Here is a 17267-nt window from a genome sequence, read left to right as displayed (position 1 = left end):
ATAGCAACGTGGGATCCAAGCTGTGTCTGTGACCTACATGACAGCTCACTGCAATTCTGGATCCTTAACCCACTGAGTGAGGACAGGGATCGAACTCATGTCCTCATGAATGCTAGTCGGGTTCGTTAACCACTGAGCCACGACGGGAACTCCCTCGCTGTTTATATCAATATTGGAAAATACGTTCTCCTGCATCAATAGGAACTTGTTACTCCCTAACAAGTTGGGTGGGTGGCATGGCTATGATCTCATATCATCCTTTAACTGCAGTCATTGGAAGGCTTTGTCTTCTCTTTCTTCATTTTGCTGGAGTACATCTTTAGGCATCTTTCTAAGAATGGACTGTAAGAAGTTCATTTTAAGGTCCTTGTATATTTAAATTCATCTTTATTATGCCAGCATGTCAGTCAACAGTTTAGCCAAATATACACTCAGTTTTTATTAGATAATAATTTTTCCCTCAGAATTTTAAAGATAGACTTCCCATATTGCATTGCATCAAATCAGTTTTGTGTTATTTGTAGCAGGTTTACATTGCTTTAGAATACTTGAAATAAAAAGACATATTTCTTCGTTTTTCTTTCAATGGCTATATTTTTCACATCTAGGATGTTTGGCTCATGTTTAAAGCAATAGCACTCACTTCAGTTTTGCAGTGCTAACCCTAAGTCCCAGATTTGGTTATTCCTGTGGACCACGGAACTTGAAATTCCTGCTATAGCTGTTCTTTTTGTTTATGTCACCTGGACATTTCTTTTTCTTTTTTTTGAGATTGGCTATACTAAACTACTTTTCTTTTCTTTTTTTTTATTTTTGCTTTCTTCTCTTTTTTGAGCCCACCTGTGGCCCATGGAAGTTCCCAGGCTAGGGTCACATTGGAGCTACACCTGCCAGCCTACACCACAGCCACAGCAACACCATATCTGAGCCATGTCTGCAAACTACTCCATAGCTCAAAACAACACTGGGCCTTAACCCACTGAGCAAGGCCAGGGATCAAACCTGCATCCTCATGGGTACTAGTCTGGTTCGTTGCCACTGAACTACAATGGGAATGCCAAAAACCACTTTTAAACTAAATATATATATATATATATTAATATTTTTACTTATACTTAAAAATTGTATTTGGAGTTGGGGTGGAAGGAAGTGGTTTCCATGAATTGGCTTAATTTTGTCATTTGGATTACAATCTTTATTTTTCTAAATCAAATAGACATGATAATTCAAACTCGACTCCCCAACTTTGGGGACAAATGCTAACAGACTTTTTCAGCACATGGGCTGAGCTCACCCCAAAAGCCACCCATAGATAGTTTCAGTTGTATGTGTCTCTCTGTATGTGTCTCTCTGAGAACATTCTCTGGCTACACGAATTTGTGGGCAAGCTGGATGCCCTGGGGAAGTTAATGCTCAGAATCAACCCTCAATTAAAAAGGGGAGAATAGCTGATGGATAAACATCCAGATTCCTTGCCCTCTGTTGTGCACAATACAGTCTCTCAGAGGGTCCCTGTAAGATTGGGCCTCCTTACCCACAACAGTGATGTGTTCTTTTTTTTTTTTTTTTTTTAAGAAATTCAAAGGCATCTTGGTTGCCTTCTTTATTTCTTCATTTATTTTTTGCTCTTAACAGCTGAGTTAATTAATTTATAATTTCAGTAATGTGCTCTTTACCATCCTTTTCACTGTTTTTCCTCGATTTACAGTCTCACTTTCCGCTTAACCTTGCATCCTGGAAAAAAACTACATCCAGGAATACTTTAACACTTCTACATTTTTTTAAAAGTCCTTTTTGGAATATTTGCAAAAATAAACTACTTTTGAGACAGGAGGAAAGGGGGCAGAGCACAACCTTTAAAAGAATGACAGAGCCATTGAGGATCTGACATAAATTTGTTAGACCTCATGAGGCCCAAGAGGGCAGATGATTCGACTTCTGGTAGACCTTGAGCCTCCTTATGTGTGGGTCATTGTAATACATTAGCTGAATGACACATCCAAGGGTGCCCTGACATTTCGAGGCTGATCATAAAAGGTAAAAAGTGGGCAGTGGCTCAGTTCCTGGAAATCTCCACCACTTGCCTCAAATAGTTGGAATAATGCTCCCACAAGTTAGTCTGCAGTATTAACCAGCCCTTAAAAAATCAAACCACCCCCCCTCCATTCGGGGCTGAGAAGGACTTCGTTCTGCCTATGGAATGGGTACCTCTCTCAAACTTGCTTTCACTTTGCTATGGCTTGCTTTTCAATTCTTACCTGTATGAAGCTAAGGATTCTCATTTAGTGGCCTGTTCTGGGAACTTATTTGAGACCTGGGATGAGACCATCCTCTTAGGCCACATTTTCCTTTCTATTACAAAGGAAGAGGAAGTAGGTGGCTGTCTCTTCCTCCCCACTTTCCCTTTGATTATAAAAATGTAGTCAACTTCTTTCTTAGGGCAGAGGCCTCTTGCCTGCCCCCTTGTATCCTTTGCACACATTCTATATTAATAGATCCACTACATTGCCTCTCGCTGAATTCCTTTTATACCAAGACATAAAGAACTTGAGATTCACTGAGCCCTGAGATGAGTTGTATGGGTTCATTTAGAAGACTGTGGGTTCAAGTCCCCTCCTAAGTCAGAGACTGTGGGCTCAAATCCCATGTGAAGTACAACTGGGTTTGTGTCCCATTTGAGGTGTGCAGCTTCAAGGAGTGGCTTCATTTTCATCAAAATTTTAATTTTGGATGTTTGCAAAGACACGAGTCCAAGAAGATCAGTTTTGGGGACACACAACGTCTTCTTACAGTTGAAGAGGAGTTGTAGGACCTTATAGATATCCTCAAACAAGGTTACTCAGTCCATGTTTACTACTCTGCAGGATCCCCAGATGCCGCTGTTTGGTGCTGGTGCTCCACTGTATGTGACTTCATCTGAATTGAGCCTTTCTTGTTCTGCTTCCTGCTCAGGCAGTATAACTTAGCTATTAGCATAAGAGGCTAAACCAGCAGCTTACTTCTTCCATGTCGAACTCATCTGTTAGAGACCCTGTCTGGACTCTCAAGGCTCCAGCACTCACTGCCCATCTCTGACCTCCCAGCATAAAGGTCACTCCCTGTACAGGGATCTGATGAGGCTGCTTGAGTCCAGTATCCATCTCTGGACAAGAGTCTGGAGAACATTTTGGCCAGTCATATCCACTCCTGTGGCATGTAGTTGATGTAATTGTTAGTATCTTCAGATAGGGGAGAGGCAGAGAAAGAAAAAGAGATTTTACACCAGAATAAAGAAGTAACGAAGAACAGGAAGAAAAAATGAATGTCTGATAAGTTCTACCTCTTGGATTCCTGCAATACTGTGATTTATAACAAATATATATTTGGTCATTCACGTGGCCAAAATATATTTCTCAGATATATTTGGACTTTACCCATGGTTCGTGGCTCAAAGGTCCTCAAATCTTGGAATTTCCTTAATGATAAGAGTGATGGGAGCATCTTGTATTATAATATTTGGTCTCTGGTTCTCAGTTCCTGAAATCACTTCAGAGCCAAAAAGGTGAAATGGGTGTCTTGTCATTCATAATAAAACCCTTTCCACTACAGCTTTCATGTTACTGAAGTGACTTGTATATTCTACCCCAGGGCCAGGGGAACCAACCTCCAATAGAGGGTTGGAACTTGAAGTCCCACCCCCTGATTTCTGGGAAGAGGAGAAGGGTGAAGGTTGAATCAGTCAGCAATGGCCAGTGATTGAATTGATAATGCCTATGTAACGGAATCTCTATCAAAACCCAAAAGGAAAGAGTTCAGAGAACTTCTGGGTTGGTGAACATGTGGACTTGACAGGAGAATGTACCTGGTCCATACACTTTCCCCAAAACTCGTTCTATACATCTCTTCCCTTTAGCTGCTCCTGAGTTATATCCCTTTACAATGAAAAAGTAAACTAGTAAGCAAAAATATTTCTCTGAGTTCTTGAACTGCTATAGCAAATGAATCTAACCTGAGGAGGAGGTCATTAAAAGTCCCCATCTACAGGCGGTCAGTCTGAAGTACAAGTGATAACCCAGACCTGTGACTGGCATTTGAAGTTGCAGGGGGCAGGGAGGGCAGTCTTGCTGGACTGAGCCCTTAACCTGTGGGATTTGATATTATCTCTGGGTAGATAGTGTTGGAAGTGAGTTGAACTGTAGGACCACCAACTGGGTCTGAGAGTTACTTGGTGGTGTGGGAACCACCCTTTGCCCCCAACACACACATACACACACACACACACACACACACACACACACACACACACACTGGAATTATGTGTAGAATCCCTTAATTCCCCAAATATAACATATATACACTTATATTCATAATTTCAAATATGCTCCAAAAGCATCCATATATGGTCCATATAAGGCAATTATATTATATATTATATATTATTGTATATGTATATTGTATATATTGAGTGTGTGTGTGTGTGTGTGGGTGTATGTACACACCCACTCAAAAATGCATTTACCCTCACCTGAAAGTTTCATCCAGTTCCAGGTCCTGGATTTCTGGGTGATGCCTTCTTCTTGGGTACATGCAGACAGATGTCCTAATCAAGTAGTGATTTATGCCTGAATTATATATTTAGCTGCTCTATCACATCCAGGAAGCAGGACAGAGGAACTTCCAACAATATACCCCTTTTGGAAGTAAGAGAAGGAAAAACGGCACCCGTGGGCACTGTCTCTAGCACTTATGGCCTCTGTCTATGGTAGCTTTGCCTCTCCAAGTGCTACCGTATGGGAGTCTCCCTGGTATCCTTTTCTGTGGCCATATCTGAAAGCAGCTTTGGGGAGCATTTCCCTGGTGGGTCCCTGACAATATTTCTAAGGGATCCTAAGTGTTTGCCTAAGTATTTGTTGACTGAGTGCTTAATAAATAAATATCTAAGCATAGCAGAACCTGTGAGGTTTATCTGAATGAATTACTGGGCTTGCTAAATTATCACTCCCACTTCTGAGTCACAAAGATACCCCCAGGGAGGACTACAACACTGAATTTTAGCATTTTTTTGTTACAATAGATCCTTTAAAAACCAAATTGAGGTCAAAGAACTATGTTAATTCTTTGGATTGTCAAATATTCCTCTGTCTTTTCAATAAATTGAGTGAGCTCACAGAATGTTCACCAAGATGCTAGGGCTTGGCAATTAAAGCCCACATTGAAATGCTATGGGAAAAAAAAAAAAAAAAAAAAAAAGAACGGTTTACCATAATCACAGATACTGTACATAACATAGCAATTTGCTTCTTGAAAGCTGATTACAAAAGTTGTTTGAAATAATCAGACCCTTATTCAGCAGCTCTGAGATGAGAACAGCTGTATAACTACCACCCCCAGCAATGGCAAGAGAGAGTAGGATGGAAAAAAAAAATAGGTTAGTTAAAAGTTCAAACAAAGAGTAAAAAAAAAAGAAAAGAAAAGAAAATGAATTTCTTTAGCTCTTTACAGTGACTGTAATGAACATTCAAGGACATAATGTTCCAGGTTTTTGGTATAATAATTGAAAGATACTCTTGACATGACAATGGATTGTATTAGAATTATAAAGCTCTGAGTATCTATTTTATTAATTGCATCTAAACGTCCATACTCACCATATACTCATGCAGCTTGTTGAATCATGTTAATTTTCTCTAGAGAAAGGATGCAAAAGATGCACTAACACAATGGATAGCATTTAAAGTCCAACAATCTCACTCAATAAAATAAATTGGCTATAATGGAAAAAAATAAAAATCATTATATAAAAATAAAATAAAATAAATTGGCATCTCTAATATGATGTTAGTAAACCTGTTCTGTTTTGCATGGCCATTTATGGATGTAAGGTCGGCTATTGCACCAGAAAGTGACGCTTTGTTCCAGGGGCCTGACTGCACATCCTCTAGAAAAGCCAGTTTCTTAACTGACTGAGCAGTTGTTTTCCCAGAATATAATTTAGTTACTTTATCCTACAGTGAGATAAGGCATTGTCCCCAAAAGGAATAATCACAATTTCACAAGTTAGTGGAGTCCTGACAGTCCAGAACATGTGCTTTTAAGGATTAATTGCAGTAACAGCATGACCATTTCATCAAGGCAACCTCTTCAGCCCCCTGGATTGCTAGTCATAGATTTCAGACATAGAGTCAGAAGCACTTGATTGAGTGCTTCTCTTGACCAACGATAAAGCCAGTTCCTACACTTAACAATAAGCGCTCCTCTTGTTCAAGGAAATTTATTTTTTCCAAAAGAGAAAGTTATTTGGGCAACAGAAAAATACATGTTTTTTTGTTGAGGTAAAAAAGCCAAGTGGAGTTATAAATATATATGCACACTACATAGATAATCCCTACTGAGCTTCCCTTCTTTAAACTTCTCAATAGTTTCTCTCCACTCATAATAAATCCTGGCCAAGCCTAATTAAACTGGGGTTCAGGATCACTAGTATTTTATCTTTTACAGAACTTTTAACGGCTGCTTCATTATTCACTAGAATGGGTGGAATACACATATAAATAGCAGAGAATAATGCAATATTTATTATCTTCTTTCTGGTAGACTATTTTACACAGTTAGTAGCTTTTTAAATCTCAAAATTAGAGTTGTTTCCAGCATTTAGTACCATACTGAGCAAATAGGATATCATGTGTACTTATTGATGAATTATATTTTGAGACTATATATTTTAAATAAAACATGGTATTTTGGTCTACAATCTTTTTTTAAAAAATCTATGGGGTATATATAGATTTATGCAGCACAAGAATTAAGTATATGTTTTTAAAAGAAGGTAAGCCTTAAACAAATCAAATAATTTTAAAGACATTACAAATCCTTAATTTACTAATTCGGTAGTAATCATACATATAATACCTCTTATATGTCTTATTTTTTTATTTCTTTATAATATTTGGTAACATTGACTATTTTGCATAGGTCTATATTTATCTAGAAATGATCACATTTGCTTAGAAGAATTTATGGAAGTGATTCTCCATTATATTCCCAGGGGGGCAGTAGCTTGTCTCTTCCATCTCCATATGTCAGGAATAAAACAGACAGACTATAAAAATTTATTGAAAGTATGCTAAAATAGTGAATAAACATATTCATAAATGAATTTTGTTTTTTTGAAATATTTTCCTTTTTTGTTTCTATGGCAACATATTTTCTGTTAATTAATAAATACAGAATTTATTTGATCTCTTTTATGTACCCAATATTGGCTGGAATTGCAAATACACTAGAGAACAAGAAAGAAATGGTCCTTTAAGGAGCTTCATCCTTGAGGGAAATGCAAATATTAATAAATAAAAATGGTATAATAATGTCATAAAAGTGGAAATATGGAATGCAATGAAAATTTATTACAGAAAATCATACACCTACTGGAAAAGGCTTCCTTAAGGGAATGAAATCTTAACTGAGATTTAAGAATAAAGAAGAGTTAGCCAAGTAAAATATGGGAAGGAGATAGGAGCAAGAGGGAGAAGAAAATCTAGGACTCAACTTCATCTATCTTTTTTATTTTTTTTGCTTTTTTAAGGCCACACCTGAGGCATCTGGAAGTTCCCAGGCTAGGGGTCTAATCAGAGGTGCAGCTGCTGGCTTATGCCACAGCCAGAGAAATGTAGGATGCAAGCCATATCTGCGACCTACACCACAGCTCATGGTAATGACAGATCCTTAAACAAGTGAGTGAGGCCAGGGATCAAGCCCATATCCTCATGAATACTAGTTGGGTTTGCTACCACTGAGTCACAACGGGAACTCTCACTTATCTTTTTTCAATGTTTCTTTCTCAGTCTGTTCTAGCCTCCTAATTATGAGTATTTCAAAACATTTTTGTCCCTTGAAAAAAGAATTCATAGTCAACAATTGAATCCATACTTTAATTATCACAGCAGACTGATGACTATCAAATATGCAATTTCACTTTTGACACATTATTCTCGGAACTATGGGAAATACAAAAGACACATACATTCATAGCATAGAATTGAAAACAATTTTGCTAGGGGGAAGAAATCTCAGATAGAGGGTAAAAATCTTAGTGATAGATTGATATATAGATTGAGAGAAAGAAAGGGAGCTGGGGGAGAGAGTGGAAAGAGCTGTAAATGCCAGATACAGGTAATATTTAACCTGTTTGTATGATGTCATAAATCATATGCACAATAATTTCTTCAGTGTACAACACAGTGTGTTAATCTTACTACTTTATAAGATATTTTTGGATACTAATTCCATATTTGCATGGAAAGAAACATATTACCTTGGGTCTAGTGACATGATTCCATTCTTGAGATAGCTGGACTTGACACTTAAAGGCTTTGGTCCTCAGAACTTTGCATGTGAAAAAAAAGAGAAGGCAGCACTCAAATATTGCCTTGGAATAATTTCCAAGTATACGTCCATAAACAAAATTCATTTCTATATGAACATAATATATATATATTTTTTTATTATTTTCCCACTGTACAGCAAGGGGGTCAGGTCATCCTTAGATGTATACATTGCAGTTACAGTTTTTTCCCCCACCCTTTCTTCTGTTGCGATGAACATAATATTTTAAAGTCAAGTGGCAGAATAGGTTTTGTTAAGGAATATTCAAATTTATTTGCATAATTTTTATTTTTCTTATTAGGACTATGGGTGATTGAATTTGCTCCCTTCACTTTAGCTGTAAAAATGATGTGTAGATCTTTGTATCAGTTGAGGCTTTTGATTGGAAGCCACAAATCCAACTTGACTTAGCTTAAAAATCAAAAACAAAACCCCAAACACCAAAAACAAACAAACTCAAAGAACCCCAAAAATGTTAGTTAAAAAAAAAGAGAGAGAGAGAGAAATCAAATTTCAGAAAGGGGAGGAACAACATTTCCAAAAGATCACAGTAACTGCTAGTACAAGGACCTGAGGGCAATCAGACCTCTATCATCTCTGCTTCTCTTTGTCTTGGTGACATTGTCACTTTGAAGACCATCTTTCTCAGCTGGTGGGACACATGAAAATTGTGAGCTTCTAAGAGTCATTTTTCAAATCTTCAGTTTCCAAATGGAAACTTATTTTGATTCTCTGGATGTCAAAATCCAAAACCCCAGAAAAAAGACTCTTTGGCCAAGGTTTGGTCAACTATACACACTGGGCCAAAGAACTGTGATCAAGTGTATCTCACATAAGATAAAAACAAGTCAGCTCCTTTGTTACCAACATAGTTGGATGGGGTTAATATAATAGGAGTATGCTAGAAGCAATATCATAGGGGTCTTGTGATTTCTGAACTTTATTTATTCCATAATCAATTAAGGCATGTCTCTGAAAACATATTTTTAAAGACAGTGCAATTTCCTTGGTTTTCCTTTGCCTTTTTTTAAAATTATTTTGGTATAGTTGATAAGAAAATGCAATTTTATTAAAGGCTATCACCAAATCGTGAGTTCCTGAAAGCCTGGAGAGAATGACTAACATAGTGCTTTGAAAACATAAGGCACTCAATAAATGTCTCTTAAATTGTTTAAGTAGCTATCTGAATATAAGATGCTGTGTAAAACTCATTAGACAAACACAATTCTGAACTCTTGGACTTTATTATTATAAAAGGGACAAGATTGGTACAAAATATGAATACAGCTGAGAGAAAAAAATTGCATAGTGAAAAAAAATTAGACCCGTAGAAAGGGGACATGTTTTAATATTTGTGCCACAGGCTATTTTGTTGTTCTTTGGCAAATATCTCAATTATTCTTAGCTTTATATTTGTTATCTTTGAAATTAAAAAAATTCTGTCTCCAGGTCTGTGAAAATTCAAGGCAGAATTCTTTGTAAGTTGTAAGGAGCTACACAGAATAAGATTTGTGAAATTGTATACAAATTTGTATAATTGTATAATTTGTATAATTGTGGCATATGGAATAAGTAGCAATGCCTTGACCTAATACTTCTCATCAAAAGATTCCTTCTAAGAGCTATTTTCAGAAGCTGAGAAAACAACCATGCAAATGTTTATATTCTTTTTAAATAATTCAAATAGGCTACTAAGTCAGAGCAGTTAAAAACAAATCTCATACAAAGCAAAATGGTGCTTTTTCAGAATAAGTAAGACCATCTGACTCAAAAGATATGGGAATCCCATATTCATTGAGAAAGTATTTTCCTTCTTAATATGGGATTAAACTATTGTCTTAGTCTGCTTGAGCTGTCACAACAAAATACCAGAAACCAGATGGCTTAAATAATAGAAATCTAATTTCTCACAGTTCTGGATGCTGGAAAGTCCACGATGAAAGTGCAGGTTGACCTGTTTCCAGTGAGAGCTCTCTTCCTGGCTTGCAGACGGCCACCTTCTTGATGTGTCATGGCAAGGAGAGCGAGCTATCTGGTATCTCTTCCTATAAGGACATTAATCACATAATATTAAGGCTCCATTCCTGTGAGTTTGTGAAACCTTAACCTTTGTGTAAGTTCCTTATTTCAAGTACAGTCATATTGGACGTTTGGCTTCAACATATGAATTTTGTGGGGGACCCAATACAGTTCACAGCAACTATGTAGTCAAAAGTGGTTCATGGGGTTTTTAAGTAATTGTGCTTACTATAAAGACAACTTGATAAAAGTAAAAAAACTAGGAGGCCTATAGTTCCCACTGGCAAGAGTATTGAAAAGAAACTCAGATCAGAGAATCCCAACCCTGCTTTCCAACAGCATGGAAAACTATATAAAGATGATGGAGTTCATCATCCACCTGGCTGAAGCCTTCTCAGGAGCCCTCAAGTCCAGGGGTCTACATACGAGCATGGTACTGGGTGAAGGGAAGAATGATTCATAAGAAGCAATTTCTTTCTATAGGAAGAGGTGGTGGTTTCCACAGGAGAAAGGCGTTGCAAATTCAAACATAAAGAGGTAAGGAGCCACTTGGTAAATGAGACAGAATCCTGGGGATGGTGGGAGGTAAGCATTTTGGATCAGAGGATTGGGATTTACATTTTTACCTACCTTAATTTTAACTTTTGCTTTAGAGTTGTAAGGGGAAGTCCAATTTAGCTAGACCTTTAACTTCTTCCTTCCTACTATAATTCTCTTTTGGCATTGTCTTAATTCTTTATTAGAGCAATTCATACGTATACTTAGGGTTGATATTCCATCAGTACAAATTGTTATGGCCATGCTTAAATGAGAATTATTGAAAAATTTAAATTCTCCCCTAATTCTTACTATGCTGCCAGAGATTCCTTAAAAATTCCTTTGTCTACTATACCCACCACTCTAGACTCATCTATAGGACTTCTGTGATCTTGAGGATCCAACAAGTAAATTAATTGCTGACATATCAGGGAATCTCTAGGTCCTCACTGTAGCAACAAAGACCCTCAATCGTTTGTATAGTTCCATGTTCCTGCAGTACCAGTTATCAAATATTTTGAATATTACTCTATCTTGTACACACAAATACCAGTGTTCTAATCTTGGAGATTCTGAAGGAACAGAAAGGCAAGAAGGACAAGGACTTGTTTTACCCTCACCTCTGTCCAAGGTCCACTGGTGATAGATACAACCATAACAAATAGGTTGCTACTGACAGAGCCTGGTTACATCTGATTCAGAGGATCATTTACAATAAAAGTAGGAACCAAAAAAAAGATGGGTAAAGTTGAACAAAACTCGAGAGAGGACAGATGCAAGAAAGCTAACTTTCTGTTTAGCCCTTAAATTAGAGGGTAGAATGAAGTACACTCTTGGGTTATATTAAATTGTGCTGGATGGAGATAACAGTCATCCAAATATCCTGTGTGGAAAGTTTGTTCTGATGATTCTACAATGTATTGAGTGGAGGTGTAAATAAATTTATAGTTCTGCTTTCTCAAGGCTCTATTTTCCAGTCTTCAAATTTTCAACATAGTAGACCAAGGCTCTGGTTCAGGTAGCTTCCATCCCAGAGAAGCACCATGGAGAAGTTGCCCAAGAGTTCTCAGTGGATATTAGAGTGGTTAGGACCACTTAAAAAAAATATATATATATATGCTTTTTAGGGCCACATGTGTGGCATATGGAAGTTCCCAGTCTAGGGGTTGAATCAGAGTTGTAGCTGCCAGCCGACACTACAGCCATAGCAATGCAGGATCTGAGCTGTGTCTATGACCGACACCACAGCTCACAGCAACTCTGGATCCTTAACCCATTGAGAAAGGCCAGGGACTGGGTTCTTTACCTTTGAGCCACAACAGGAACTTCTTAATCATATATTACTCTAAATAGTTCATTAAGACCTGATGGATATGGATAAGCTGCCTAGAATGATGTGGTGACCAGAAGCTACTGTACTGCTTTGAATCACTAAAACTTACTTGCTGTTTTAACTACTTTTTTTTTTTTTTTTTTTTTTTTTACTATTTCCTCTTTTCCTGGAAGACATATATGTATCTAAAACTAAACAGTATGTTTGGAACTCCCTTATTTCACTCTCTCAAACTCCCTTATTTCAGAGATGGAGAAACCAAGGTCAAAGTAAAAGAGTCACATTTTCTAAACTCAGTTTTAGTGTTGTTTGTACAACTGCACTTACAGCAAGAGCACCATATGGTTATTTCTATGATTGTTTAGGTTAAAAAGTAACAAACTATATGAGCACTGTCATTTTAGTGTACAAGGTTGGGGCACCATTCATACTGGTACCTAAAGGCTGATTTATAGTAGATGTATTCAGATATCTTTGAACACGCATTTACCTGCTAGGCACTGTGATATGCAGCATTCCTATGCACCCGATAGGTCATGTACATAGAATATGAACCACACGAAGAAGGGGGCAGGATAAAGGCAGTGTCTTATTGGGATTGAAACCTACATTCCTCTGTTTAACAGTGCATGCTTCAGCAAATGAGCTAGGTGGACCTGTGCAATTCTTTGCCCTGCCTAACTCTGGCTGGTAGAGCATGAAACTCTTGCTCTCAGAATTGTGGTTTCCATTCTTGCCTTAGGGTTCTCTTTTCCCCAGGGATCTTTATCAATTTGCATGCTTTCCCAAAGATCTGGAAATTCCTTGCTGAAGAAAACAGACAAATTCCCTGACTTCATGCAGTTTTCATAAATATTATAAGGCAAAAGTATTACAAGGGAAAGAGGTGTTAGATAGTTAAACAATTATTTAATTACAGCTGTTAATTATTCTATAAAGTACAGAAAGAAATGGAGATTCTACTCTCCTCACAGTTATGCTACGTTTAGAGGTTGAATGTGTCCTCATCTAACTTCCAAAAGAAGAGTATCCCATGCTGTACAGTAGAAAAAAAAAATAATAAAGTATTGGGGAAATAAAAAAAAGAAACTTAAAAGTAGTAATAGTGTTCATTTATCAATATCAGATACTGTATGTAAATTATCTTGAATCCTCATGACAATTCTAAAACATAAAAATTTCCCATTTTATAGGTGAGTAAACAGAGGTTAAAGGATTTAACTAATTTCTTCCTAACACTTTACAGTTAATCATGCCAAGGTTAGCATTTGAGCATAGGCATCTCCAACAGTTAAACGTGGGTTTTCCATGATCACACTGCTTCTGTGAGCTGAACACATGACATCATAGGAAAGTTGGGAATTTATTCTCTTACCTTTAAACATAAGGATTCTTTCAGCTTTGAGTTTCAAGATTAGGTTATCCTAAAGCTTAATAAATATCTGCCAATTAATTGATTTTAAGTTAGAAAAATTCTCCCTTTTTTCCATTTTTTGATACCTACACATCTTGATTAGCTGAATATCACGCTGGTGGGAGTAATTATGGGAAAAAATGACAATTCCTTTTGTTTATTTACTAATAAAGCATTTTTTATGCCTCACCAGAAGCTAGAATTTCATGAACTATACCTTTAAAATAATTCTGTCACTGAACTGAATTGCTTTTTTCCTTTTCAAGCACACCTATATCCATAACAGTAATCCAGTTTCTAGCCATTGTCTCTGAAAGAGTCTTTGGCCCTAGTCTTTCTTTTCTTTTCTTTCTTCCTTATCAGCACGGGAGTTTTGACCTGCTCCGTTTCTGACCTGGGCCGCTTCACTCCTCTTTAGCCAACCTGGTGGTCCTCTGCTCCCAGAGGGTCACCGTATTGCTGCCAAACTTAGTGCGGACACCCTATCGCCAAAGTGCACTGCAGCCCAGAACTCCTGGGCTCAAGCTATCCTCCAGCCTCAGCCTCCCGAGTAGCTGGGACTACAGGCGCGCACCACCGCATCCGGCTTGCTTGCTTGCTTGCTTTTTAAAGTAGTATTGTTTTAATTTGTATTTTTGATTAAAGGTGGACTTTTTTTCTCATTTGCATTTCTTCCTTGGTGAATTTCTGGTTTATGCACTTTGTTCATTGGTCCATTTTTTTCTCAGAGACTTTTTTTTTTTTTGCCGTTCCTGTGGCGTATGGAAGTTCCTGGGCCAGGGATCGAACCCATGCCACAGCAGTAACTAGCGCCATAGCAGTGACAATGCCAGATCCTTAAACTTCTGAGCCATGCAGGAACTCCGGTCCTAGCGTTTCTAATTGCAAGTGAAAGTTAAACTCATTTGTTCTTGAGTAAATCACCCAGAACTCAATCACATAGAAAATAAGGTATAATTTTGTAATTAGTAACATAACACTTCCTAAACTGTAATCATGAAGCAATATGGAAAAGCTATTCTTCCCAAAGTAAAGGCAATAAATTCAAAGCCAAAAAGCTGGATATTAACAGAGAGTTTACACAGCAATGAATTTTCTTTCTTTTTTATTGTGGCAAAATATACATAATACAAAATTTACCATTTTAACCATTTTTAAGTATATAGTCAGTGGCATTAAGTAATTCACAATTCAATGCAACTACAATCACCACCATTTGCAGAACTTTTTCATAACCTTAAACTGAATTTGTACCTATTAAAAAGTGACTACCTATTCCTCTCTCCTAAGCCTCTGGCAAGTACCATTCTACTTTCTGTTTCTATGAATTTCACTATTTTAGGTACGTTGTATACCTTAACTTATGCAATATTTGTCCTTCAGTGTCTGGCACAAAAAAAGTAAAATACTGCATTATTATTTTTCAAGTTTATTTAATGTTTAAATGATATTTTGGCCATGTTGATCTAAATAAAATATATTAAAATTAATTGTACCTGTTTCTGTTTTATTTTACTTCTTTAAAAAATTGTTATTTCCCCAATACGATTTTTTTTTTTCTACTGTGCAGCATGGTGACCTAGTTACACATACATGCATATATTCTTTTTTCTCCCATTATCATGCTTCGTCATAAGTAACTATACATAGTTCTCAGTGCTACACAGCAGGATCTCATTGCTAATCCATTCTGAAAACAATAGTTTGCACCCATTAACCCCAAGCTCCCAATCCATCCCACTCCCTCCCCCTCCCCCGAGGCAACCACAAGTCTATTCTCCAAGTCTATGATTTTCCTTTCTGTGGAAAGGTTCATTTGTGCCTTATATTAGATTCCAGATATAAGTGATATCATATGGTATTTGTCTTTCTCTTTCTGACTTACTTCACTCAGTATAAGAGTCTCTAGTTCTATCCACATTGCTGCAAATGGCATTATTTTGGTCTTTTTATGGCGGAGTAGCATTCCATTGTGTATATATATCAGATCTTCCTAATCCCATCATCTGTTGATGGACATTTGGGTTGTTTCCATGTCTTGGCTATTGTGAATAGTGCTGCGATGAAAATGCGGGTGCATGTGTCTTTTTCAAGGAAAGTTTTGTCCAGATATACCCCCAAGAGTGGGAATTCTGGGTCATGTGGTAGTTCTATGTAGTTTTCTTTTTTTTTGCATTGTTATTTATTATTATTATTATTATTTTTAATACTTATTTCCCCAATACATTTTTCTTCTACTGTACAGTATGGTGACCCAGTTACACATACACATACATGTACACATTATATTTTCTCACATTATCATGCTCCATCATAAGTGACTAGACATAGTTCTCAGTGCTACACAGCAGGATGTCATTGCTAATCTGTTCCAAAGGCAACAGTTTGTACCTATTAACCCCAAGCTCCCCAACCACCCCACTCCCTCCTTCTCCCCACTTGGCAATCACAAGTCTATTCTGAAAGTCCATGATTTTCTTTTCTGTGGAAAGTTTCATTTGTGCCTTATATTAGATTCCAGATATAAGTGATATCATATGGTATTTGTCTTTCTCTTTCTGAATTACTTCACTCAGGATGAGTCTCTAGTTCCATCCATATTGCAGCAAATGGCATTATGTCCTTTTTATGGCTGAGTAGTATTCCATTGTGTATATATACTACCTCTTCCTAATCTAATCATCTGTTGATGGACGTTTGGGTTGTTTCCACGTCTTGGCTATTGTGAATACTGCTGAAATGAACATGAGGGTGCATGTGTCTTTTTTAAGGAAAGTTTTGTCCGGATATATGCTCAAGAGTGGGATTGCTGGATCATATGGTGGTTCTATGTGTAGATTTCTAAGGTATCTCCATACTGATCTCCATAGTGGTTGTACCAGCTTACATTCCCACCAACAGTGCAGGAGGGTTCATTTTTCTCCACATCCCCTCCAGCATTTGTTATTTGTGGACTTATTATTGATGGCCATTCTTGATTGGTGTGAGGTGGTACCTCATTGTATTTTTAGTTTTCAAAGGCACCTCCATACTGGGCTCCACAGTGGTTGTACCAGCTTACATTCCCACAAACAGTGCAGGAGGGTACCCTTTTCTTCATACCCCCTCCAGCAATTGTTATTTCTGGGCTTATTAATGATGGCCATTCTGACTGGTGTGAGGTGGTATCTCATGGTAGTTTTGATTTGCATTTCTCTAATAATCAGGGATGTTGAGCCTTGTTTCACATGCTTGTTGGCCATCTGTGTATCTTCTTTCGAGAAATGTCTATTCTTGTCTTTTGCCCACTTTTCAATTGGGTTGTTGGCTCTTTTTTGCTGTTGAGTTGTATAAGTTGTTTGTATGTTCTATAGATTAAACCCTTGTCCGTTCCATCATTCGAAACTATTTTCTTCCATTCTGTAAGTTGTCTTTTTGTTTTCTTTTCGGTTTCTTTTGCTGTGCAAAAGCTTGTCAGTTTGAGTAGGTCCCATTGGTTTATTTATGTTTTTATTTCTGTTGCTTTGGGAGACCGACCTGAGAAAACATTTGTAGGGTTGATGTCAGAGAATGTTTTGCCTATATATTTTCCAGGAGTTCGAAGGTGTCTTGTCTTGTATTTAG

The 17267-nt window shown here is 37.3% G+C and overlaps 1 pseudogene; it reads right to left on the bottom strand.

Annotated features, from left to right (window-relative positions):
* Positions 1–13978: 13978 nt before the first annotated feature.
* LOC146400107 (signal recognition particle RNA) lies at positions 13979–14251 on the bottom strand (annotated as a pseudogene).
* Between the last annotated feature and the right edge of the window lie 3016 nt (positions 14252–17267).

Source organism: Sus scrofa, chromosome 9 (assembly GCF_054392235.1).
Source record: "Sus scrofa isolate SSC_HxYL_T2T_F1_AM1 chromosome 9, Sscrofa_HxYL_maternal_Yorkshire_Landrace_v2.0, whole genome shotgun sequence".
NCBI lineage: Eukaryota > Metazoa > Chordata > Mammalia > Artiodactyla > Suidae > Sus > Sus scrofa.
This window is presented reverse-complemented; position numbering and strand designations above follow the sequence as displayed.